Source organism: Osmia lignaria, chromosome 9 (assembly GCF_051020975.1).
Source record: "Osmia lignaria lignaria isolate PbOS001 chromosome 9, iyOsmLign1, whole genome shotgun sequence".
Classification (NCBI taxonomy): Eukaryota; Metazoa; Arthropoda; class Insecta; order Hymenoptera; family Megachilidae; genus Osmia; species Osmia lignaria.
In genome coordinates, this window is record NC_135040.1 from 14480863 (window position 1) to 14508373 (window position 27511).

Here is a 27511-nt window from a genome sequence, read left to right on the forward strand (position 1 = left end):
GTGGATAATAAAAAATATCTTTACAACAGTTATATCAGAAACATAAAACGTTACACGGAGTGGCATTGTTTTTTCAGCCGTTTCCTCGAAGGGGTCGATTATTCACGGTCGAATAATCGCGTCCGTGTAACCGGTGGCCGGCGTACAAGCGATGCTTTCACAGTGAAAAAAATCGCGTCCACGTAACGGACGCAGAAAGCATAAAAACGTCGGCGGAGCGGTTGGCGATAAGATTCGTCGAGTCACTTTTTCTCTCGCCGCGGAGACAAACGATTCGTTATTCCGGCGTTGGAGAAACGCGAGGAGAGTTTACGGTTTTCCGTGACGATAGGAACCGATAAAACCTGAGGAATAGGAGGGTAGCCCGAGTCGAGCGGGCGCCTTTTTCGGAGAAACGTTTAAAGTGGAAACAGGGGAGGGCTGCGCAGCGTGAGCAGAAGGCGCCCCCCCGACTCGAACAGCTTTCGTTCCCTGACTTTGTATGCATCTCCGTGCATGGAAACATCGGGCCAACACACTCGTACGGAAACGTGCTGACCATCGAAGCAGCCAGTCGTATGCACGACTGACCTTTCGAGTCAACTGCACCAGCCCTTTCATTGGTCGCCCGTATTCCCTGCTTGCGAGCAACATGTTGCCGGCGCTCAGACCCGACGATTTTTCTCCTCTCCACGTGGATACATCGAAATGAGAGAATGCATGAAAATTTCTTGACTTACGGCTTCCCAGAAGGGAATCATTGATGATTGTATTTACTTGTTACCTCCTAGGCTCCAGATGCCTAGCTAGGGATACTTAAATTTACTCTGCACCATTTAAATCTTCGATTAATCATATTAATACTCCCTAAAGCGTGTTTACTTGACGCTCTCCCGAGTTATGGGTACCTAGAGGGCGCCACCGCCGCCTCCAACGCCAACGCTGCCTTTAACTTTCTCATTACCATACCTTGAACACTTCTTTAGCGTTTTCAAGATCCCAGTGTGTCTATCGAGGGTTAAGACGTTCCCCTCGTACCCAGAATAGAAGTCACAAGCTGGCTGTTAATTGTTATTCATCAAACGACACGACATTTGCATAAACTGAAACGAAGCCATGGTTCGTTCGCACCTGAACAGCTCTCGGGAGCCGTCTATTCAACTTGAACCAGAATTTCGTTTTTTCTTTTTTCCTATTCAAGATGACGTTACGGTCGGGTATTTTAATCATCCGAGACGCATCAAGATATGTAAATACATTATACGCCGAATGTGTTCGCGTTATACCTGCTACCGTGACTGCAACACGCCTTCGCCATAGTTCCACGTTTGAATTACACGCGAACGCACGTGTGTCAGAGTAGAAACGTGTTCATCGAGCGATCAAACGTTCGTTCACGTAGCTCGTTTATATTTAAATGAACCGTTGATTCGATATTGTACCGAGTTTCCTCTCCGCTCGTCCTAGACGAGACGAATACGAAAGAATTCCTACGAGCTTGGAATATATTTATGTATACATATATATTTTTCTACCGTCGCTCTTTTTATTTTCCCTGGCTCGCCCTGTGTCTTCGTATGCAGGAGGAACGGTAAATAATGGACGCAATTATCGCAAAGTTTATCCGGCTGAAACGTAAAACATCGGAGAGACGAGAGGTCGTCTATGAGAGTATGCTTGCGAGGAAGAAAAATCGAATAAAAGGAAACGTCTCGCTTATGTAAATTAACAGGACGGTGAATTTTATGCTGGCTCGATTATTGTTAGTATATCATTCTGTGTAGTGCGTTTACGACGTCGCGTCGTGAAGAAGACCGGCTCGCGATGACAACGCGAACGCAATTTCCCATAAAAATGATTATTTTGCCCGGGGAACAGAGGGTGGCTCGTTAGGTTTCGTCGGTGCTTTCGTGAACGAACCAGGGGAACGATAAAATCGGGAAAATTTCGCTAATTTTTACAACCCTCGTCACGCTTCTTTTTTTTTTATATACTTGCTGTAAATTATAGAATTTGACGATCACCAAAGATAAAATTGAAAGTTTGATCTATTTGCATAAAAAACGCGATTTTATCCTTCGGAAACAGAAGGTCCACGTAGCTCGGTTATCGTTAAACCAATTCGGCTGTTTGACGATCGTAATTGCCACCTTTGAACGGCTGGTTACACTTAATTTATCGCCGGCATTTACGAGCGTCGAGCGTTAAAATCACAATGGAGATTTGTTCCGTGGCGCCTCTGGTGCTGTTATCCTTTTTCGATTTACGCGGACGCGACCGTTTCCGTTCACGAATTTTCCCAACCATTCTGTCCTTACGATAAAAGGTTACAATGATCTCGATGCTTCTCGGCCGACAAGAGAGCCGGTAACGAGATTAAACGAACGAAAGGAGATAAAAAAAGAGGGGAGCAGGACACCGTATGCCGCGCAAAGTTTATTGATTGTCCCGCTTGCATTTCATGAATTATTTATCCTCGATCGCACAGTCGCCGCGGTCGAATTTGATATTTCAATAAATTTTCATAAAAACGAGCTGTCACTGAGGGGCGAGAAGGGGGGATGAGGGGTGGGAGGAATGGAGGAAGAGAAGAAGAAGAAGAAGAAGAAGAAGGAGAAGGAGGTGGCGTTCTCGTTTGAGACGCGTGATCGAACTGCAGAAGCGTTCAATTTATCACCAAACCGAAAGGATACTTTTGCCAGAGCGCGTCAGCTTACGAGTCCAGAAAAATGAAACTTTTGTTCTCGACGTACTTGAAGAGCAATTTTGAAACAGACTCCGGAAACGAAGAAACTTTTCCACCTTGGGAATCCGAATCAACCAACGTTTGTGTCCAACTTCTCTGCAGACGATGGATCCGCAGATTGAAATCAAAGTGGCCGCCAATGAAATCAAAGGGAAATTGCGCGACAACTTTCCTACGGCTCGGCTAATTAATTAAAGAAGGAGTTACACCGAAATTTGTCTGGCAAGTGATAATAATTCGATGTACAGCTGCAGCGTCCATCAATTAGTACCGCGAGGGATTCTGTTAAGCCGAGACAGGACGTAACGCGGGTCACCGATGACCCGAGTAATTATAGATTAACACGAAACCCCAGCCTCCTGCTGTCCTATCGCTACCCGACCGCTTCCTAACTTATAATTGCTCGTGAAATTTCAAAAACCGATTAATCGCTTAAACGGACGGCTCTCCGGATGTATCCGGCATATTTTAATTGGACGTTAGACACGCCGGCTGAGACGACCAGTATGGAAAGATTAATATTTAACTGAGACAGAGGACGTATCCCTGTCCCGTACGAATATAGCAGATTTAAGAAAGGGATAAAAATGAGAACGAAAGATTGGAAACAAGGTGAAATTCTCCTTGAGAATTTGCTCATTTGAGAGATTCGCAACGAGATTCGAATCGTGCCAGAAGGAATACATTATCATCGATTGTGTCTCGCTCATTGGCGTCGAATCGAACGCGTCGATGCTGGGTGCTGGGTGCTGTTGTATCCCCATCAGTGTAAGAGGCAGGCAGCCGGGTTCCGGCTAAACAAGCATCCGTTCCGCGTAGCCCACGCACCATTATCGGCGCATCAATTAAGGCCGAAAAATATTAACGCGTCCCGAGGACGGACAGGAAAACGAAGTGCAAACAACGATAATTATTCTCCATAGCCGCATTCACGGCAGACGTGCAGGCATCGTGACGCATGGCGGCATTGTTCTACCTATTCTCCGCGTCCCAACAATACGTCTACGATGACTAAGGCAACGACCGTCCATCTCTCTAATACTACTTTCACCTGTATACCCGTTTGATATTCAACGAACGCCCGCCGGCGACACGAGCCTCCACGGGATAATCCAACAAAAATGCACCGGCAATCGGTGAAGGATGACGCATACTTTACAAAGAACCAAAATGGTTGCATTATAAAATGAGGAAAAATAGAAGGGAAAGGATGAAGGATCAAGTAGCGCTTCGTAACAGCAGACCTTTAACCTTTGCATCGAACCTTTAATATTTTATTTTCCAAACGTACAACTGTCCCGGGAATGGAGATCAGAGACAGTTTAGCTGATATTTTCATAAGAACCCCGACTCGAAGAATTATTATGCCAGAGTGTCGCAGCGCATTGTTCACCAAAAGGAACACGGACGAATTCCAAAGCATTTCGATGAAAAAAAATTGATGGTTCATCGGTTAGAAATTAATTCCCGTAACGTTGCTTGTCAAAGGGGGACTCTCGAGTGCCTTTCTATAGAAACGACCTTCTAGTTCTAGCCAACAAGAAACACATCGGAAGGATCGTGATATGGCAAATGTTTGAGATGACTCCTAACAAGGGAAGGATTCCAACGGATTCTATATAGAAACGTAGTTACACGCTTGCAACACGACACGTATGCGTCCAGCTGTGTAGGTAGACGTAAACAGTGGTCGGTAGAAACGCGACTACCTTGATTGGACGATGATGCAAAGGTTTGAAACGTCGCGGCTGCAAGAAAGGACGACAGACAGGAGCGAAGGGATAGAGGGATCAAACCGGGAAGAGGGACAAGAGAGGACTCCGACTCGTTGGCTTTTAATTGCTCGCTTTTACTTTATTTCCTTTTGCAACTGAATGGTTCGCTCGGGGATCTACCGGCTTTGATGGTCACGTATCGTTATTACTGCCGATAGGTCCTTCGACCGTTATTCAGGACACGCTGTGTTCTCATGCGAGAACCCTGCTGCTCTCGAGTGCTTGATTAGTGGAAAGTCGAAAAGAGAGAAAGACAGAAAAAAAAAATCAGAGTAAAAATTTCGAGCACTCGGAAAAAGCAATGAAAGAAGGAACTTTTCCTTCCGAACAACGGCGCCGAAATATAAATGCATCGAAATCAGGCGGATAAGCGGATTTATTAAATCGATTAGTCACCAGTTTCCCCCCTCATCAACGGTGTATTGACTTAGCATATCTACAGAGGGCTTGGTCGCTCGACGGTGGTAACGAGTCCATGAAATTTTGCTGACTACAAAGGTGATAACGCGACATGTCGGATGATGAAAAACGTGCCCTCGAGGATTTGCCCGGCGAGGCAACCGCGAGGGAAAGGAACAACAGGGTTCAAAGGTCAAGCTAAGTCGCTTCTGTTGCTGGCGACGTTCTCCAGCCCGTTTCCATCGCTAATGCACCGAGGATATAGTGTAGAGGGTAGGGATCGGTAGCAGCCTACCGTAAATCTTCCATGTAAATACACGGCTAGGCCAGTGTCGTGGCAAACACAGTCGGTCCCTTAACTAACCCGTGTACCTACGGAGACTGCTTCTTGTCTGGCAAAGGATTTATTTACCTTTCCGTTAGTTAGTTAATTATGAAATTCGACAATTTTCTAAATCGCTGACGGATGGTCGAAAATATTCCATGGTTCCGCTCGTATCGTACTTGCACCCTCGTGTCGAATTATATCGTTGAATCGGCTCGCTGGAGCATGGAACCGGGGGTCGAGTTAAGAAAATTTAGTGGCTGCCAACTTTATTAGGCGCGATTATATTAGTCCCATACGGCTGGCAGTGATTTATACAGTCGGCGGTGTTGAGCTCGCGCACGAATCCGTGGGTACACGGTCCGGTACTGTGTGTTGGTGGTTGCCATATGGCAAGGAAACGTGGTAAATCATTCCTCGTTAACCGTGCGAGGTCTTAAGCTCGTTATAAAGCGAAGTTAAAACTTTTTAACCGTGCAAAATCCAGTGGAGAGGAGATGCGCGGAGAAAAAATGAAATAAAATGTTCGCCTTGCTACCGATCCTGCACTGTTTATCGTATCGCCGATGGGGGGTCGAAGAAGAACGCCTGCGAAATAAAATTTAATAGATGAAACTATCGCGAAGCTACCGTGAAAACGTTTCTAGAAAATGAAATATGTAAAACGCGTGAATACTGTTTAAAGAGAGTCCCGTTGCGTTTGCACGAAGGGATTAACGAGAGCATTCGGCAAAGGGGTTGGTTAGGGTGTGCGTACAAAGAAAAACGTTCCCCCAAGTTTGTCGAAACAATTGCCTATCGAGCGATGAAAACGACAAGTAACGATCAAACGGAAGCTGACTTTGTGCCTGCAACGAGAATTCTCTGTGTACCGGTTTCGAGTGCATTTCACCGCTTTCTCGCGAATACTATCACAGCGGAACGACAATTAGCGATGAAAAAAAGGCAATTGAACCTCCGATCGAGAGGTGGCGTCATTAAAATATCGATCCCTGGACCCGTTTGAAAATCGTACGGGACCCCTAATAAAGAGGGAATTAATTTGTCGATCGAGATCAAAGTCATTTCAACAGTTTTCCTCCTCTTCAACGTGATCGAACGAACATAAAGTGTGTGTCTTTGAAATATCGAAAAGGAAGAAGAAGAAGGAGAAAGATGGAGATGACGAGGAGGAGGCAACTCTTAAAGAAGCCGTCGTTTATATAAAACCTAACGACCGTTCTATTCGCTCACTCTCTCCCTCTGTCCTTCCCTTTGTTTAATACCAATTACACAGATTTGTCTCTCGAGCCCGCGCAAGTCCCGCGTTTGCGGACCATACAATCTGACCGTTCCTCTTCGTACCCGAGGCGCATCTCTTGCTTTCAGCGGCTTCATCGTTTGGAATAAGGATAGTTAATTGGTGTGGGTGGACGTGGCTGGCTCGACGAGCATTTCCCTCTCTATCCATTCAACCTTAACTCATCCACTCCTTCTTCTTCTTCTTTTTCTTCTTCTTCACGGTTTTCGAAGAAACGCCGGTGAACGCGTGGACGAGGGAAGAGGTAGAACGGCACGATATAATGAGCAGCGAAAGGAGGAGAATGTCGATTGCAAATCTCGTCGATGCTGAATAATCGAGATTCTCTCGATTCACCGTCTCCTTCTTACCCGATTCTTTAAAGGCTTCCACTTCTTCCATCGACGCTTCTCTTTCCTCTCTCTGTCGCTCGTTAGCTCACCGACTATTTCTATTCTTCTCTATTGGCCGGATGGTAGCTTCAGCCATCCGGCTACCACTTCTCTCGATTCTCATCGATATTCACCTGTGCCCGTTCGCTTGCATACCTTGGCCTATCGCCTGCTAGACGAGTACGCTCGTTTTTAACCCTTCCAGCTGGAAGCTGTTCACCCGGCCTGCCTCTATTATACACTGCTTGCTTAATAATTGATATCGACCGAATAATTATTACCGTTCAAGCGAAATCACGTGCTCGAAGGTTAAAAAAAAATCGTAGGGTCTCGGAAGGGTTAATCCCGGCTGAGTCGAACGTTCGTAGAAAGCGTACGATTTTACGCCGTGAAAGAGTGCGCCTTTTCCGATATTTACGCTCGTCTGTTTAGCGGTCAGACGGTTCGGTACTTTACCCCTTTGGGTAGAGAGGATTTTAAAGGAGCGCGATATACCGTCGCGGTTGGATCGTAAAAAGCCGCGTTATATAGGCGGCAGTGTGCATTTACTTTTCTGTTATTGCTCTCGCCGACCACTTCTGTTTCCACGGCCGCTAATTAAAAGGCTTCCGTATCTCTGCCCGGTGTATTATCCGATACACGAGGCTCCGCGGAGCGGGACGATTCGCGCGCCTGCATCCGTGCAATTGATATCCGTGCTGCCTCGGATCGCGATGAAACTTGCAATTGATGCTACCAAATGGACAAATTAATTTCAAACCGCTACGACCAAACCCTTTGCGTGTTCCAACGAATTACCACGTTAGCTTTTGCCTCTTCGATCGAATATTGACTAATGATCAACTCTTTATCTTTCTCTCCCATTCCGCGCGACTTCTATTCTTTCGAAATACCGATTGATCCGTAGAGGAAGACGATGCTGATGGAAACGGGTTAACAAGTTGGCCCGAAGGCGAACGAATTCGATGCAACAAACACCGTCCTGATTTCCACGCTAGAAGAAAAGGGGCGAAAGAACCCGATCACCCGTTCAAAATTCCCCTCGTTACAAGAATGCATTCACGGATTCAGGCGACGTAGCTCTACGTCTGCTTTGTACGGTCAGCTAATTATCATTCGCTTCGCTCGGTCGTGCGCACCCTAACGAGTCGCGTTCCACCGTAAATGGAATTACAGTATATCTCGAATTAGCGCGCATCACACATGACATTCTCTACCCGTAATTATCGAGATCATCTGTCGTCGTCTTGCTGCCTTGTAATCGTCCTCCGGTTACCTGGGAATTAAACAGAAATAATCCCTCGAACGAATAATCCAACTTTGACGAACGCCTGTCTATAATGTTACGGTAACGAGAGACGACTGTTATTACGCATACAAATGGAATATTACATGGAAAATTCATAGTTAATTATCTCCTTTTTCTTGCCGTCTCTCAACCGTCTTTCCGGTTCTTTTCTCTTATTCGAACTTTGGTAAACGAACGAAAGCTGGTTACGTGTTTTCATTAAAGGAAAAAGCTTTGGTTTGATCCATTTCCATTTTTTCTATATATACATCTGAGAGAGCGAAAACGTACTAGCAAAGGAGCAATCTTTTGAGAGACAACAAAGAGCGAGGATAATCCGGACTGAAAAATACAGATTTTTAATTAAATTGCGTTTGTTGAAGGCTGTTGAAGAGACGAGCACGGGAACGTGATTATTCGCAGGATAGGTTTGTTTGGGGAACACTTTGTGCCGGTTCAAAGCAAAGATTTAATTTCGCACGAATAATCGAAGTTATATATACATCAGATGCTATTCGATTCTCCGTCGGATATTCGTTTCACGTTCTTCCTCTCTCTAACGGGAATAAATGGAAAAATTTATTCGTCGTTCGTTTGATTTGTTCAACATCTCTGCTAGACAATGAATGCTAGTGGAAACGTGTTCATCGTTGAACACCTGCCGTTTCATTCGTAACACGATATCACCGGCTGCGTTTACGCGATAGATAGAAATTGATGAGAAAAACAAAAGGGAAGAAAATTATTTAAAAACACGTTCGCTGAACGGTTGTCGCGCGTGTACGCGAAATCTGTTACCGAATTGATCGTAACAGCTGACAAAAAATTCGTTTGCCCCATCGCGTCGCAAGTATAGTATCGCAGGGCTAGTTTTCGTTTATACGAATGCTACAGGTTACGGGTTAACTAAATGAAAAAGCTCAATTACCGAGCTCGGTGCATTGGATCGGCGCACGGGGCAAGGCAGGTGCTCGTTCACATTCTATACGCGGGCAAATCGCCCTCTGAAAGGTTTTTAACTCGCAGAGAAACCGCATTCGGTGTTTCGTACCGTCCCGAGTCACGTGGTTCTTTGCCTTCGGACCTGACCCTTTCTCATTTTTTCCTTTCGGATAAGAAACGAGAAGGGAACACGTAACCGTCCCTCGGTATTGGATAAAACACATCTCCGAAACCGAAAGGTAGCACACAAGAGATGAGCCAGCGTTTTCTTCCCACGAATAAAGAAAGACGTGTATTTCGTTTCGCTTAATTTTAACGAGCGTGCCGAATCCGAGAAATTGGTAGGGAAGAGGGCGAAAGATATAAGGCAATTTGTCGTTCACGCTGGATACGCTGGTAAAAATAATTGCCCCAGCTACGATATTTATCGCCTTTGCTACTTGGACCGATACCGGCGAACTTCGGAACCGTCTACGGTAATACCTTGGTTGGAATCGGTGAAAATAATTCATCCCTAGATCGTCTATACCGAGAAAGGGCTTCGCGTGTTTCATGCGATACTTTACCGTTACCCCTCTCCTAACTTTTCTTTCGTTCCGTCTCTTCCCTCCAGCTGAATTTCATCCTCTACGAACCGAACGGAGAAATTAAAATCTTCTTCCTGGTTCCTCGATAAGAATTATTGTGTTTTCAATTTCGACCCGTTGCTAAACAGCCGAGAAGCTGTAGTGGCTGAAGGCGACAACGCCGGGTCTCGAGCGTTCTTGCCCCGATGCCCCCCGGTATCAAAGTTGTTGCACCGAGAGCAAAAGGACACGTTGCCCGAGGAATTGGCGGTAGTGGTCTGTTCTTGCGAGTACAAGTGAACAGAAGAGTGGAAGAGTTGGTGGAGGAAACGCGAGAAGGGAGAAAGAGGGAGAAAACAAGGAAGAAGAAGAATCCCCCCGAGGAATTTAACGCATGGATGAAGCCGTACCAGCATGCAAGAGATAGGTACTTCTTTCACGTGTGTGCAGACATATGTATACCTGTCTTTCTATATAACATCAAGTAAATAAGGTTTCCCTTTTTCTCTCGATTCTCTGTCTCGCCGCGTTGTTTCGAGGCGTCCTCTTTCCTCGGAAACTTTACCCTCTCGTTTCCTCCTTTCGCCCAGCCGTTTCTTCCCCCCTTCCGGCCAGCTTTTCAAACTTTTAAGCGGATTTCGTCTCGCCTCTGTAAGGACGTACACGCTCGTCAATCTTGTCTCCTGTAAAATTGGGCATTATTCCCTTGGCGTAGCAACCTATTGTGAAGGGCTACGTGATTGGCTAGATGGCGGCACGCGAGTGCATCCAGCTGCACGCTCACCGCGGCTCTCCTGCACCAAGAAGATGCACTTCAGAATTGGACGTTCGACGACTCAATTCCGTCAGCCTTCTCTCGCTCATTCGACTTTTTCCAACCTCCACCCGCGCTCTTGTACATATGAAAGAATGCATCGACGACATTCAGCCATTAGGGGATGAATAATGAGTCGCGCGTGCTCGAAGACGCGTTCAAATATTCCTTTTCCATTGCATCGAGTTCGGATATATAGAAAACTATACAGTTATCTTTTTACCGAAAGATAGGAAAAGAACCAGATGGCGGTGTAAAAAGGTGTTGATCCGTTTTCCTGTCTCTGTTTTTCCTTCCGACGAAATTTATCGTGCACGTTTTACCGCAGTAGCGTTTGTGTTTTTCATTGGCGTGTTTGAAGGAAATCCGCAGTGGCTGGTACAAACAATCGCGAGGGGAGAAAAAAAAAACGGGGGTGGTAGGGATAAACGAGACGTTTGAGAGTCAAGACTCGGCGCACCGCGAAATTTCCAGGGCTTTCTTCTTTTATATCCGGGGACCGAGGGCAACCGGATATTCATTGGACGGCTTTCACGCGTTCATCGCGAATCGGATCCATGGAGAATCAAGGGCGCTCTAACAGTTGGAAGGACGTTTGGTCAATTGGACGCTCGGTTTGCCACAGATTCCGATCCTTCTCAACCGTTGAATCCAGCTTTACCGTAAAACCACCGCTCGCACACAGAATCCTCTTCTCACCGATACGTGCGCACCGCTCTTAGCACAGAGGAGCCGTGATCGAGATGATCAGACAGACAGAGATAGAGAAAGAGAGAGGTTGAAGTGTAAAGTAAGAAACAAAGGGAAAGGGTGAAAAAGAGCGGAAGAGAAAAGAACGATGGAAAAGTGTGATCGTCGAATGGGAAAAGTAAAAAGCGGAGCAGATAACAAGGCACAGAAATAGAAGCAGTTAGAATAAAAGGGATAGAGAAGGAGATAAATTGTAAGGATAAAATGGTAAAAATACTTACCTGTTCAAGCTCTTTTTTAACAAGTAATACGGTGTGACGAATTAAAGAAAAATTTCATAAAATGTACAGCCGTTGAAAGAGGGAAGGAAACTTCGAAAGGCAGTGCTACTCGCGCGCAACATCGGACAATGAAAGTGCATAAATAAGAAAGATGGTAAAATCGGGAAGAGGATAGAGTGTAAAAGAAGAAAGAGAAAGAGAGACGGCGGCAAGGATGCCACGATACCTTGAATGCCTCAGCGCGCATCCCACAACAGTTTGCGAAAATTACTGCTGTCATTTGCCGTCGGCTTTGTTCTTATCCCCTCTCTGGTATTGGTGAGCTTCGTGCACGTACACGTAACCCATTCGGTTGTCGAGTGCACACGTAAACGAAACTTGGTACACACGTAGACGAGCACAAGGCATGGGTATTATTGTGAGCGAGCATGCTCCAAGCAATTTCCGATCCGCCTTCCTCGCTCTATCCTCTCTGTCGCTTTCTCTTCAACCCTCTTCTTCCTTCTACTCTTACTCCCTCCTCAACTCCATCTTCTCAACCACTTACCCACTGCTGTCTGTCCTATCTTACTGCCGTCTAACCCCCCTGTGCGGGTGCGGATGCACCTTCGTCCCAATCGCTTGTATTTGCACTTAATTGCATCTCCTAAGCTATTATTACGGCACGTTAAAAAGTACGCGCCGGTCCTTTGCATAGGAAATGCACAGCAGGGGTTAGGGAGCTTCCACTACCCCGACGAAACGAGAATAGACAATTGGGCACCCGCCTCGGTGGGCGACACTCGTGTTAATAGACGAGGTTAATCTTACCGTCTGGCGACTTTTTGCTCTTGTACATTTTGCCAGGAAACGGTAATTCTATACGATGTTTGGACGAATAGTTGGGTGAGCACTAGCAAGAAAGTACCGTACTTCGAATGACCGACGATCCATCTTGCGGCGAATAGAGAAACTACCGTCACAGCAGCCAAGTTAAAGCCTTTTACAGCTTTAATGATTATATTAATTATCGCGGATGAAATCTACAGAAACGTAATTTGACGCTGTCAAGCGGAAAAGTGGGATTTTCAAATTTTAATCAAATCCGCCGACCGTTTACTAGTTTCACCATCACCGCGTCGGCCAATTAAACACTTTACACCGTCACCCGAGAGTTTCTGACGCGAAATATTTTATTGACGCGAGCCCCTGCATAAAACACCGGGAGAAAACGAATTACTATCGCGAACCAAGTAAACTGCAGCCGGATACATTAATTATAATTTCCGTTGCATCGAAACGACTAAAATCGCAAAATCTATTAACGGTAATTCTGAATAATTTCGGTCAGCTGTTTCATTTTAATCGCCGTTTAACGACTTTTACCGTTTCCAGGTGAAAATTTTTATCTATCGGCTGGACGGCAATTCCGAGCTTAATTCGTTAAATTTGTAGCGGATAAAAATTCGAATTTTCTTTTTTTTTTTTCTTCCTGATAAGAACAATTTACGTCGCGTCGCGTAATTAGAGAAATTTCTGAAACGGTGTAAATATTATATAGCCGGGCGTTTGATCGATTTTCGCATTGGTAATTTCCCTCCCGATGAAATCGTTCAACCTCAAAGGGAACTTATACCTTTGAACGGTATAAAGCATACAGGGGAAAGGAGAAAATCGTGTCCGCCAGTGGCGCCCAATGGAAGCATTAATTGTATCGATTCTTCCATTATTCGTTGACTGATCTAATTCGATATCTCTTTCTCTCTTGATTCGTTAGCCGGTCGAAACTTGCCGATTAATTCCAATATATCACTTGGCATCCTAGCCCCAATTAAAAGCTGTCGTCGCTGTTTTAACTACATCGTACGCTTGGCTGGAAAATCCGTTTCAAGTGTTCCATCGACAGTTTCCCTGGCTGGTACGCGTCTCTGTCCATTGACACGCAACCCCATTCCGTACGTTTCCCCCTGCTTCCTATTCAAATTACCAACGATATATTTATACCTAGTTCAACGACCGATCGAATGTGTTTATGGGTAAAGAATTTCTTTGGATCGAAACGATTTCGAATCGACAGAAATGGTTATTCGTTGGATTTCAATGGAAACACCAGCACTCGCGTTGGTCTGTGCTATTTTCAATTTTCATTTTTATCAACGAAAGGGGAAGGTCGAGCGTTGATACCGCGGGGAAAATAATAAATTACAATGACATTATCGTCGATGAGATTTGACGATACTAAGGGGTAGAATATTCCAGTGGAATATACGCACACCTCCTCCCACTGTTATCGACCTTAATTTGTACGGTGGCTAGCGAGCCGGAGCAAGAAGAAATCCGCTTTTCCCGCGGCGGAAATTCAATTTTTCAATTTTTATAAAACCCGTTCGCATAGTAATAACCGTACACCTCGCGATGCAATTTCCGTATGAAAATAGGTTAAGTGTAACCCGTGTTAAACTAGATCGACAGATTTGTTGTTTCGTCCCGATTCGCGGCAGTCGATTCATCCACCGCCACCACCGCTACTGTCTACGTTTCCCCGTGAACACGCGACACGTGAAATAACAGACGAGAATTGTTATTATGTCACATTGGTTTAAACTTCCGACTACTTGCCGCTACCTCGAATCCTCGACAATCAGCTTTCGCGACGGAGTCAGAGGGAAAGACAATGCTTGAAAAAAAAGAGTACTACCGGTGTGTTGGTTTGTTGTGTAGAAGTTGGTAGTCGAAGTTAAAGCTCTGCTCGAGCCGATCGTGCTTACCGATTGTTAAAAGCTCGTGTCATTAGCAGTGTTCGCTAGCACGAGTCATCTCGACTCGTTTTATTCGTGGAGGAGCCGAGGCTCGACGGAATCGTAGACGAAAGTTTCCACGATAAGCTCTGCCAGTACGTTCGCCGAGTTTGCCTTTTCTTTTCTTCCCAACTTTTTCTTCGAATCTTTTTTAATTACGATGATTTTTTTTCCTCATCTCCTTCTTTCCTCTCGATACCTACACCCACCTCGAGAACCGCCTCTGCGTTTAAGTTCATTCTCCAGTTCGATGAGATTTATACATCGTTAAAAGACTGAACATCGATAGCATTTTAACGCTTTACGATCTTGAGAGTTGAATAAGTAACTTTCTCTCGGGAATTGACAAGATCATTAATATCGGTCATAACTGATCAAATCCACGCGTGAAACGATACCATAATGGCGTCGTTCATAAGTAAAGTATCAATTATTCCGTGGTATTATTTTTCAACGGTACACATCGGAGAATTACATCGATTGGAAATACGATTTCAGATACGAATCGGATAGAATAACGTAAATAATTAAATGGCCGATGTATTTTCCATAAAATAGATTGAGATGTTTCCTCGATTTCCGTCGCGACGTTCGACCATCGGATTCGTTCTATACGTTATTGTATAAACCAAATAGAAACAGCTATAGCTTCGATTAAACCATCGTCCGTGTATTTATAGGTTTCATTAAAGCGGTTGTACTTCCATTTCAAATTTTCATTAGCGCGAGATAAAGTGGCTCGCCATCCGGCCCCGTTTATCGAAGACATTTTTATCGTTGTTCCATATACAGGTAACAATGGTATATCCCTGGCGATCTAAAATATTTTCAACCCTTCGAAAAAAGGGTTAAATACCGCGCAACGTTTTTCTTAATTCCCACTTCGTTCATCGCGGTAATCGTTAACGCGTTAATAGCTTTCCGTGAAAACAAAAAGTTCAAAGCGAAATTGTCGCGACCGATGGAAACGTTAATTCGGTTGTAACACGCCGCTGGATGATTTTCCTTTCATCCGGCCTGAAATTCATGCCTTTTGACACGGCTGAGTTGAGGCGGGCACGGATAGAGAGCTGTTGGCAGCCGGTGCGTTAAATATTGAACAATACAGCCGACGGCGCGCGGTTTTCCAACAGCTATCGATCATAAACACGGAGCATGGTAGCTCGTCTCTGTTTACAAAAGCCAGAGGCACATCTTCGCCGGAGGATGGGACGAGTTTGTTCCGAGCGAGATTTCGTGAAAGAGAAAGAGGCCAATGGAATATCTCTGTCTGCTCGATGAAGAAACAACGAAGCAACCAGAGACTTTGATAAAACGTTTTGCACTGGCGAACGTGTAACGCGACCTCGATAGATCGAGATAAAAGTTTTCGCGGCATCGCCGATACCATTGCTCTTCTATCTCCAATGCTATCGTCATTTGCTACACCCACAGGTCGTCTCATCTAACGAGGCCATTCTAACGAAGTGATCATTTTTTAAAAAGGTCCGAGAGCGTTAGCGACCACCCCTGTTCGTTGAGTTCACCTGGAGAACGATATTTCATTCGAATCCGAATTCTTCTCTGTGAACCCATCGCTCCGTTAATCAAAGCGTCCGATCGATTAGGTAGATCGAAGCGAGAGCTCTGAATGGTAGCAGTGCGGTTTTGTTAGACGAGGATTAAATCGAGGAACAAGGGGTTTCTACGGTTTCTAGGACGGCGACCGTGTCGATGGACCTTCTAGCTGGATGGTTTATGGTGGTCCGTGGCGTAACGTAAACCAAACGAGAGCAGCAATTCCGTTGCCGATTAAAATTCGATCGCGTTAACGGTTATTAGACGGTCTACCTTCTCTGTTTCTTCTCTTTACCGCTTCGAGCTTGAGAATAGGTTTAATTATAGAGAAAAAAGATCGACGGGATAGCTCGGTGAGATAGCGATGTAATTTTATACAACCGGCTTAACGGTATAATTTTTCATTCCGGATAGATTTATCGATTGATATTTTATCCGTTTCCCAAGCTTCCGTACATAGGATAGCGATTTTAATTAGTCGAATTTGCGCAAATTGGAATTCGATCGAAATTAACCAACACACAGTTGGCTTTCGTAAATGCAGCATCGAATCAACGGGTTTCCTATTGTCTGTGTTTCCAGTTTAGAGAACGTGTCGGTGCTTCGAGCGAGCCGGCCGCTTAGTTAATAGGAGAAACAGCTCCTGTCCGATTTACTTAATTGCTAAACACGTTTCTCCGAGTCTATTTCTTGAATGATAATATTTCGAATAAACGAAAAGATATAAAACGTTCGTCGGCGGAGCTCTTTTGCGGTACGCCCTTTACAAATTCCAAGTGAAACTTTAACAGAGAGAGAGAGAGCAATTATCTAAATTCCTGGAGGTAGATGGACTTCCGTTCACTTGGGACGCGTCCTGGCTTTCCGGTAATGACCCTCGATGTCGTGTAATTGGACGCACTCTACCGGACACAATTCATTTCTATACTCGAAACTCACACGCTGTTTACGATTAATTTTGCTAATCCTATCGTTCCTAGTCTCTCTAGACGATGTTTCTTTCGACGCCATAATCAACGAAGATGGATATTGAAACGGCAAATGGTCGGCGCGGAAACGGGGGTGAAGCAGGAACAGGGAGAGGAGTATCAGGGTGATTAGTTGGCGTGTAGTACAATTATTGCAGAATTAAAGCGGCCTCAAGGGAGGGCGGTTTAGCGAATTACGGTATGCTCGAAACGATTATTGCCGCATTAATTTCGTTGTATGTGCCTTGTTGCAGGTCCAAGGCGCGGAATAATTCGGAGCAACGACTTCCCTCGCTTCCTTCCACGAAAACGGCCTCCTATTATTAGGCTGCCGTTGAATACCAGACGACCGCAATAAGCAGGACCACCAGTCTTTTAAAAAAAAAAAAAAAAAAACAAGTAGGTATACACGTATATATGCGCATGTACCTATGTATACCTTTTTCTCCGTTCGCAGTCCCTTTCTTTGTTTCCTCTAACCTTACCTCCTTTCTTTCTTATTATCCTCCTTGGTCCGCTGGTTATACCCTTGTCGCGAGGAGGTCCACTCTCGGTGGACGTTAGGCGTTCGGTGCTGTTCGACAGTAAAATATTCCCCGCGAATTCCTTTATTTCCACGCTAGACCGTGTGAATTAACGACCGCGAGAAATATATTCGAGCTACGAGCCTCCTCCGGGGGAATTATTAACAGGAGCAACGAGCGCGACCATCGGCCACCAACCCCTGTATTCTTTCGACAGTTATTAAATACCACTGTACGCGTACTCTTCGAACCCTCGAAAGAAGAATTCTTTTGTCTTCGGAATCCTTGGACGGTTGGTCCGAGTTGTCTAGAAATCGTTAGAAAGAGGAAGGAAATTAATCGGAAATGTAGAATCAATTCGATGCGACGACAAGGTAGGGAAAACTCGATCGGCGAGTCGGGTGAAAACGGTAGGACGGTAACAAATTCGTCAGGTGCAAATTATATACTCGACGGTGCCGTTCAATTTGCACGAGAACAGCTTTTCTTCCTACGGGCAACAAGCGAACGAGCAGTTTCAGGAGGGAATAGTTATCGCTCCAACTCCGCCACGTTCTCTCCACTTTCCACCCTGTCTATCTGTTTCTGTTACCCTGTACCTCCCCTCGCTGATACCGATGTACCGTCCTTCTCGCCGGCTCCTGCCCGCTACCACGTTTGTCTCTCTGTGTGTCCCGATGAAAAGCTCGGCTCAGTCGAGCACAAGCAATGGCGGCTATTCAAAAGTGTATTGCAAAAATTCTCTACCGATAGAGGGTGGTGAAGGTCCCCTTCTCTCTCTCTCTTTCTCTCTCTCTCTCGATGCATAGGCAAATCTCGTTGGGTGAAGTGACTCGAAAACGTAATTTCGACCGGCAGCCTGAAAGAGGAGTGTGGGCGCTGAAAGAGCCGGAATAGTTAACCCTGATATTCACTGGGATCTCCCAACGATTTTTTTTTTTTTTTTTTTTATTCCCCAACTTCCTAACTCCGTGTCGTTATTGGCTGCACACCTATCCACTTCGCTCTCTTCGTTCTACGATGATCGATCAAATACGAATCAAAATTTTCAAAAAATCCATACATCAATTATATAATTTATTATCGAAACACACTGGTCGCGGTTATGGTTCACCTGTACAGATAAAAACGCACCCTTTTGTCCGCGTTTCCCGTGCTACGCGGGAACAATTGTCTTTGCATTTATTTGCATCCCTCCGCGCACGTGCCTCTACCCCCGTGGCCGAAAAGGAAAAGAAGGGTAGGAAGGTGGAGGAGAGACGAGGAAGAAGAGCCATGGCCGAACGAGAGTTATGAATAAAGCATTTAATTATATTTTTTCGAGTGTTCTCCTTTGTGCGGCGAAGCGTAACCCTTTATCCGCGGCATTCGTTAAGTTAAGTGGTTTCAGCAGCTGTAACCCCCTTCCTGCCGCTCTCCTAAACAGAGTACTGGAAAAGAGGCGGTGATGGCGGTGATGGTGGTGGTGGATGGGAGGCAGCTATAATTTCGCCTGCACTTGCTTATTTACTACGCCCATTATCGCCGTTAACGCAGTTTGTACCGCTTTTGTGAGCGTCGCTGGCGCGGACCGCGCGGTCGGGGGTGACAAGGAAGGGAATAACACGAGAGGAACGAGTAGGGTACGAAGAGTATTCGAGCAATGATTGCGGAATCGCGATCGATTAAAATGATGATAAAAACAGAGGAGGTTTTTCCTAGATTATTGTCGTTCTATTTGCTGATACGCGTTACGTCATTCGCGAAGTGGATGCATCAAAGAGAGCGATGAAAAGAGAGATGCTCGAGTTGAAAGAGGAAAGAAAGAAGTAAATGAACGAGGGGGGTTGAAAAGACGGGTGGAAAGGAGATAAGACGCGTAGTCGCACGCGCTCGGTTATCGAACGAAAATGTCGGCGCGAGAAAGAGGGATGGCAAGGAAAATCGGGGTTGCAGAAGGAGGGCGTCGGGTAGAGTGGGAAGGATGAAAATACCGGGTTGAAGCTGTGCCTGCCAACGAAACTGGCGTGATTCCAATGAACAGAGAAAAAGAAAGAGAAGGATATAACACACAGGTAGATGTCGCGACAGAAAACGGGTCCAGTCATTCTCGAAATAGGCGGCTGGAATGCCGGTAACCGATGGAAAGGGACGAAGAAGGCGAACAAGAAGAGGACGATGCTTTTCTCTAACCTATCCGTTCCTGCTACGCTCCCTCTTCTTGCTGCCTTCTCGATTCTCATCCGTTCTTTATAATGCGAGAGAGCAAAGGAAGGAAAAGGCCACCCATGTCTGCTCTAGGGCCGGGATCTTGGAAGGCGATGAGCACAAGCAGTCAGCACAAAGGAGAAGAGAACGACAAGCACGACAAGCGGGCCACCGAGAAAGATACCGATGCCATTTAATAGCTTACCTCAGAACGTTTTAGATAATGACTGGACGGACCTCGAAGTGCCTTCTTTCGTTTGATTCCGACTCGAGAGAAGACGATGGGACGGAGAAGAGCGCGAGGGGGATACGGACAGGATGAAAAGGGAGAAAAGAGCGCACCTGGTGGTGGTGAGGATGGACGCTTGTATTAAACGGAACGCTTGATACACTTCTCTTCTTCTTTTTATCGACGTCTGTTCGCTAAAAAAGGAACGAACGAAACGAGTAACGTGATTGGGAAAGTAAAATTAATTGCAGACGGTGTTATTATTCGGCACGCCGGTGGGGTCGTTCAATTTTTCTTTCTTCTTTCTTCTATTCACCCTCCAAGAGTCACCCTGCTAGCCTTTTCTTATTCTAGAATTCAATTAGGACAACAGAGAAAAAAAAAAGAAAAGAAAAGGCAATTAAACGTTCGCTGCGAAATTCAACCATGATTGCCTTTGAAAAAATACAAGGATACAAAAACGATTTATAATCTGTCAGTAACGATGAAAGTGACCAGTCGATGTTTCGTTTGACACAGTTTCTAGCGCGTTTTTAAAGCGATCAGGCGAGACAGCGAATTCGGTGAAGTGAGAAACCGGGTATTTCAGCTGGGAACAAATAAAAAATACAAAAAAAAAAAAAAGGAAAAAAATACTCTACGCGGCAGAGAGATGTTTCTCGCGTTCGCTTGAATTGAAACGCTGTGCCTGAATAACGAAAAGCGTTAAAAAAAGTTTAGAACTCGCAATAATGGTTGGCAAAGTTGTCCTCTCGCCCGTTGAAATTACTCTACTCATCTCGAAGAATTTATCCCGCTCATTGATGCTCGTTTCAGTGAAATTTTCATGACTCAACCCCGACGTTTTTATACCCCTTTTCTCTACTTGTTCGCTGTTTTTTTTTTCTTTTTTTCTTTTTTTTTTTCATTTGGAACACGTAATACTTTTCACGTACCGGTACAGAGTCCAATCGAAATTGCAACTGGAGGCGACATCTGGCAATTCTGACGAATTGTGTTTGACAGGAGGAGGGTACAACCAACAGAATCGTTCGTATTTTCTCCTGTATTTACGCCGAGTGACGTATCAATGAGTTATTAAGTTCTTGTCTAAAACGTCAACCCCCTTGAAAAATTGTTACGACGGAATTACGTCTATTTTGAATTATATTCCTTTCTACCTTTGGAATGTTCCAAACAAATGCGATTTCCTGACAGAAAAGTATTGCGAAATACCGCTCGTGACGCATCGATTTGAAGCTTCAAATTCGACTGCGACTGAAAATAACTGCATCGTGTGTGCAGCCGCAACATTAAGTAACTCGCTGTTAACCGACAAAAACGTAGATCTACGGGAGTTGCAGTTTATCATTGAGTGAAAAAAAAAAAAAAGAGGGTAGCAATACGCGATCTGCGGTTCACCGCTTTGCGACAAAAAGCTTTGCACCAGGTAATTTGCAATTTACCTTGGATAAAAAAACGAACGTATTAGTACGTGATCTTAGATTTAACGAAAAGAAAAAAGAAAAAGAAAGGAGTGATTGAGTTGTAAAATCGCATAGCGTCACGATAGTTGCGGTTCCTATCAACTTTTAACACCTACTCATGGAGAACGTAGTAGCACATATTTTGCAACCGATCCATCGTTGTATAACTTCGTTATTTAATTCAATTTCTTTTTTCTTTAATTAAACGTAATGGAAAGTATTTCACACGACGTATTCCGTGTTGAAATTTCCACGTAAGAAAAATAAGGCTGCTCGTCTACGGCGACGTAATAATAAGGCGTGAATTTCTAGTGTTTACGGTTATCCTAGCGGAAGTCAGCAGGACCATTTACGTCCTGCAGACGGCGCGGACACGTAATCGTTAAGGTGAAAACACGCAATCGCTGGTTGACGTTTAAAACAAACACGTTGCGAGTTTCTCTCTTTTTTAATTCCCACGCTGCGGAATTAACCCGTGGCAGCCTAATACGCATCTGTGATTCACTGCCAATTGAAATAATAAAAGAAAGTAGAGTTAATATTTGATCAAATGAATAGAAAGGCCGCAATCAGAAATACGCGATAGGAACCGTGTAAGTTTGAAGTGATACCGGTTATCTGTTTGATTTGCTCCCTGTAAATAATGTCAGCAATTCTTTGCACCATTGGGTGGTATCCATTTATCGTGGCATCGCCATGCGAAAGCTCTTTTGCCTGGAAATCCTTGTAACACGTAATCGACATGGACGATATCGTGACCTGTTATAATCCGACCCGGGAATATGTTAATGGAACGAGATCCTTTTTTTTTTTCTCCCCCATTTGGTTAAAGCACGAGCGTTCTTGATTATTAAGGGCAGAAAATCGTACGAGAAAGGAGAGAAAGAAAACACTTCTTCCTCTCAAGGTTTCTCGATTCTCCTTTCAATCGTTTCGCTCTTCGTCACGTACTATCGTTTTTCCATTTAATTTTCTTTCTATGACTGCTCTGTTCCGTGGCTAATCGTCGCTTAATTGTAACCCGATGTCTCGTTTCAATTTCACATTTACAGAAGCCGGGAACTTTATCGGATATCCTAAAATTGTCAGAATTTTTCGAGAACCTAATACAGTGGAAACGACTCGCTTTGCCTACAGAGATTAAATACGATATCCTTGATTTTAACGAAGATACTCGTTTCGTTTTTATAATCGCGTCGAAGTAAATTTGCATTTATAATTTTTACAAAAACAGTTCGAAAAATATTTAGCACAGGTAGGGTTAAAATCTGAACGCAACCTTGGGTGTGATTTCCTTGCGAACGAAGCTACTTACAAGTATCGCTCTTCAATTTTCAAAGTACTTATCAACCCTTCGAGATCTATTAGTATTACACTTGTAACTTCTATCTACGCGAAAGGCAACACGTTTGATCGGATAATTTGTAACGAGGCAAAGTTGCGAATCGCTAGCCGATATTATCTCGGTTAGCGATGCTATCAAGCTGCGAAGGTATTCCATATGGAGGATATCGCGACCTGCATACATAAATTTAACGTGTACGAAGGAAGGATACCGCTAGGATAATCTATGTAGGATAGTAGAATGCAGCGCGGGTTGACAAGTCGGAAAATGTAACGACAAGTAACACAGAAAGAACTATAAATACAGTAACGATCGAATTCATCACTTCTTGATTTCTGATTCAGCAATCGAATACTTTAGAAAATTTAAGAGCGAAACAAACTTCCGAATAACAACATTGATTTATTCCTTGACACAGATTAATTTTCAATTTACCTTCGGTACTTTCCGTTTAATTATAGAAGTGGCATCGCGGTACACGCCACTTATGCAAAAACCGAGCTGAATTTTGTAACAGATGACGACGCTTGTTCTTAATTAACGTAGGAAACATTGAAATTTCATAACCATTAAAGCTTCTTTCATTTTCATGAAATTTCAGTATACCTCCCTTAACAAGTTTCATCTTGATATTAATATCCTTATCAATCACGATTATCGCTGACAATTTTACCGCTTCCAATATTCGTACTTTGAAAAATTTATTCAATTAGAGCTCGTTTAATTGGAACGTTAATTAGGGAGCCGAGAGGTCTTAATTTGCCTCTTTTCAAATTGTAATCTTTATTCCACTTAAAACACAGGGAAACTTGTGGCAGGGAAATTGAAGAGAAAAAAAAAAATTACGATGGGGGTAATTTAGAATGCATAGCAAGAAAATGCGTGCGAAGTTGTTTAACCAGGTAAATGGTATTTGCAGGTTGCGACGCATTGCTGAGCTACAATTGAGTGGCTCTTCAACGAGCTTACGCTGCTGAGTATTATACTCGAATGCATCGCGGTAATTACTGTTATATGTATAAGAGCTTGTCCACGAGTGGTGCTTCGTTTATTTGATTAGTTCGACGCGTCCGTTCTGTCTGGAATACGAATGCGTTTCCGCTATTCTCACCCTTATTTCCTATGTTTCTCTCGCGGCTGTTCAACGCCCCGTTTCAAAACTGAAACTTCTTTCAAGTTCAGCATCGACCGTTAACGTTAAAAACTAACGAGTATATAATCAGTCGCAACTGGCGGGCACGAAAGCGTCGACGGTGATTAAGAGAGGACAAAGCCTGGCAGCTATTTTCAGTGGATCTTTTTTCTTGTACGTTTTAATCATTCGCCGTGTACGACGCTCCCATCTGACAGTGCTGAGTAATTCCTGAGAGGGAACAGAACGATTTTTTCGTACGGCGAAACGTGACGGAGCTAACGAAAATAGCAGGTTACAGGAGACAATAGCCCGTGACGACCTTAAGAATCATCGTACAGAATTTTATTAACTCTTTGTTTCGTCCTGTACAACGCTTCGCGATCACACAGACTTTTTTTTTTTTTTTCATCGACCCTGCCCATCGAACAGGAAATATCAATGAATCCACGCTATCCGACGTATACAGAGATGTGTTTATCCTCCTCGTTTCGTGGCAATTAATTACCCCTGCAATTACGCGAAACGTTTTTGAATGCAAATATTGAAAAGCGCGCTTCAGCGAACGATTAATTTCATCGAAAAAGTCCATTTTCTCGCTCGTCCATTATTTTATTCATTTATGTATAAAACACGTATTACTTTATGAAAGAGACAATAAAAAAAAAATAAATAAAAAAAAAACAAGAATAACAGGTGGAACGTATAAAATATTCGTAGATATGAAATTCAAAAATAAAAGTTCAGTTTTAATAAACGTAATTTTCGGTCCGATGACTCTCGACCGTGACACCCGCGCTCGCGTACGATTTTCCGAATTGCCAAATAAATAATACTGTTGAAAAAAACATAGAGGAAGGAACGCGAAACTTGATTATCGGTTTCCCGTAGATTAAAGGGAAATAGAAGAAAAAAGGAACCAGACGTGCCTCCTTGCGTTAACGCGGCAGATTGAAAAGCGTATAATTGCGCGGGAAGATTGTACAGGGCGGTGCAAAAATCACGTAACGGTTTTTCAAAATCAACCCCGTTAAATTTAACTTCCGTTTATTTTTTCTTATCAGAGCTTGTAAAGAACATCTTGAAAATAAAAGAAGATGTTTCTTTACAATGGGTCATCCATGGTCCACGCGACATTTTACGCATGAATTTCTTCCTCTGAATTTTGCATCAGCCTGTATTAACACGTGTAGGACACACAAGTATCCTCTTTCATGGACGTCGGCGTCTGAGGGTGGAAAACTGTGCAGAAGATGAAGAAGCGGCGTCGCTTTGTGCGTACCTTCAGCGCTCTCCTACAATTAGAACAACCCTCGTACTCATTTTTCGATCTTCTCCCTCTCGCACCTGGTCGTTTTAGCGAAGGATGAAAAATCGAAAGGAAAGAAAAGGCGTACGGTTCGTGAGAGCGAAGAAAACGATGAGAAACGATTCGGAGAAAAAAAGCAGAGACGTCTAGCTGGATATCGTTTCGGCAGAAATTGCGACATATATAACCCAACCTACCCTAAAACGACGCGTGTATACCGCGCCCTTGGTCGATACTCTTACAGGCCCATATTTTCATTAAAAAAGCCAACAAGTTTCTGTTTGAAAATATCTGAAATTTCACTTTGGCGTTGAATTACATCGTGAATCGTGATTAAATATGGCTGTATCGTTAACGGAATCTCTACAAATATTCGAGGAACGCGAGTCCACGAATTTATGGGGAAATCGTTACGCGATATCATCGAACTGCTCGATTATATTTGAATCGGTTACAAGATACTTCCGATCGTTGCAGTTTGCTCGCGATATTGTAAACACTATTAGTAATTCTACACGCTGCTCGTTGATAATTTGTCTGTTAGTTTGATCCGACACGAGTAAACGTTAAATTAACCACGAATTTAATAACAACATAGAAACTGTATACACTTGATGTTCTACGCGCACGTTTTAGCGGCGCGCATCGTTTGCACCCCTCGCCGTCATCAAGAACGATAGAAATATTAGGGGAAACTGTTTCTATGAGCGGGAGTGACGCTGAGGAAAATAAATGTTGGAAAACAAAATGAAACGGAGAGTCTGATATGCATAGTCGGATACTCGTGCTTATGCAAGCGTGACCCCGATGCGCGTTCATACATGTATATACTACGAATTTAATTGAAACATCACAAAAGCTGACGCCTCGTCTTTGATTTTCGGACGGATAATTAAAAACGAAACAATGTTGCGCGAAGCAATAGAGGTCGGTAAATATTGTTTCAAACAAGAGTCGCCGTGATGAATGTACGGTTAGAATAGCGAGAATTTTTTGTTAAATAAAATATATTCTACCCGTGGGAATTAATGGGTTAAGAAAGGCGTAGGTTCGCCACGGGGTTGGAAAGAGAACATCCTCGGTGGGTAATCTAAAGGGAATCGAAGTCCTTTTCGAAATTTCATGAGTTTCCAATGATTCTGGCGGATCGCTGAATCGGGACTGTATTTCCCTTAATTCCCAGGAGAATTCTATTCGTTTACGCCGACAGGCTTGTTCGACGATTTCTTTTCGCGCAATCGAGCGCAAACTCTTTATTTTTCTCCTTCGTTTAATTGATTATAGGAACGATGATGAACTCGATCGAGAACAGTTCGCTGAGATAGAAACGCGAATGATGTATAAACGTAGAGCGGTATTAATAACTCTCCGGTACGAATCAATTACGCCTATTCGTTTACCGATCGTTATCGCACGACAATTTATCGATACGTCCGCAGTGCCTAGCGATAATTTCAAACAAGCACCGATGTTGTCGCTGAAAGAAAAGAAAAGGGGTGGGTGGATGACAGACCGAAAACTTGCTTCGATAAAGAGCTTAATAAAGAAAGTTGGTAAAGTTCTGGCTTTGGTATTTTGTTGCCTGGTTAAATGGCGCTGAGGAGTAGGTGTTTGCCGATGGGCCCGCGGACGTTATAAAAGAAATTCCATGGCCGAGGCTGACACCGCGCCGGTTGGTTGGAATAAGGGCTGTGGCATTAACTTGCCGAAGTCGGCTGGTATCGCGGAGCTTAATGAAATTCTCCGTCTGCTAGGAAGACTGCGGGAACAAGTTTCGGTCTTTATCGTGAAAACGGGCAAGGAAAGCTGCCAACTCCATTTAGGGGTTGCTATCATTGCTCGGACCCAGATATGCCGGCAACTCGTTACGCCTGCAGCCAGTCGGCATTACTGCACGGAAACTAGCGAGAGACGCGTTTACGATCTTCAAAGAACACGAGCTTGCGCGATTTGTCTTGCTCCGGGTGTTTCTATAGAAAGGTAATTTAACGATAAATAAGGTATACGTAAGAGAGAAGGAATTGTCTTGTAATTACATTCGCGTTCTCCTGTTAATTCGTGTTTACACGATTCCTTGTCAACGGAGCTCGGGGAATCACCTATATCGAGGACAGCGGCGCGTTATAACGGGGGTAGGATTACAACCCGATCGAATTGGAAATATGTAAAGTAGCGTGATTAACATTCATGGTATGGTCGTTCGCGATTTGTAACCAATGAACGTTATAGACATTTACGCTGCCATTAATCCATCTCTCTCTCTCTCTGCTCTCTGTTTTGCGTTGGTTCGCGCGCAAATAGAGCAACCACCCGGCGTGTATCTCGATGGAGGGAAAACAAATGGAGCATCGTGTAGATGGAAAATTCAACAGGTTGAGAAATAGATCTTAGGACTTCAGCTGTTGATTCGAAAATCGAGGGAAAGTCTTACCCTTCTTACCCTCGTTTTCATTTTTTTTTTTCTCTCTTTCACTATTCCCTCCGCTTACACGTCCGACATTGATTGCGGTCTCTTTCTTTTTTCATCTTAGTTTCTCATCT

At 44.1% G+C, this 27511-nt stretch overlaps 1 protein-coding gene across 3 annotated transcripts in view; it reads left to right on the top strand.

Moving 5' to 3' along the window:
• Nucleotides 1-27511, top strand: part of LOC117602743 (uncharacterized) — a 73573-nt gene that overhangs the window by 27448 nt on the left and 18614 nt on the right. For 2 of the 3 annotated variants that reach the window (XM_034321124.2, XM_034321139.2), the window contains exon 2: nucleotides 17033-17177. The exons of the other annotated variant lie outside the window; for it this stretch is intronic. The gene's annotated coding sequence lies outside the window, so the exon portion shown is untranslated. The remainder of the gene's footprint in view (nucleotides 1-17032; nucleotides 17178-27511) is intronic. 3 annotated transcript variants of the gene reach the window in all.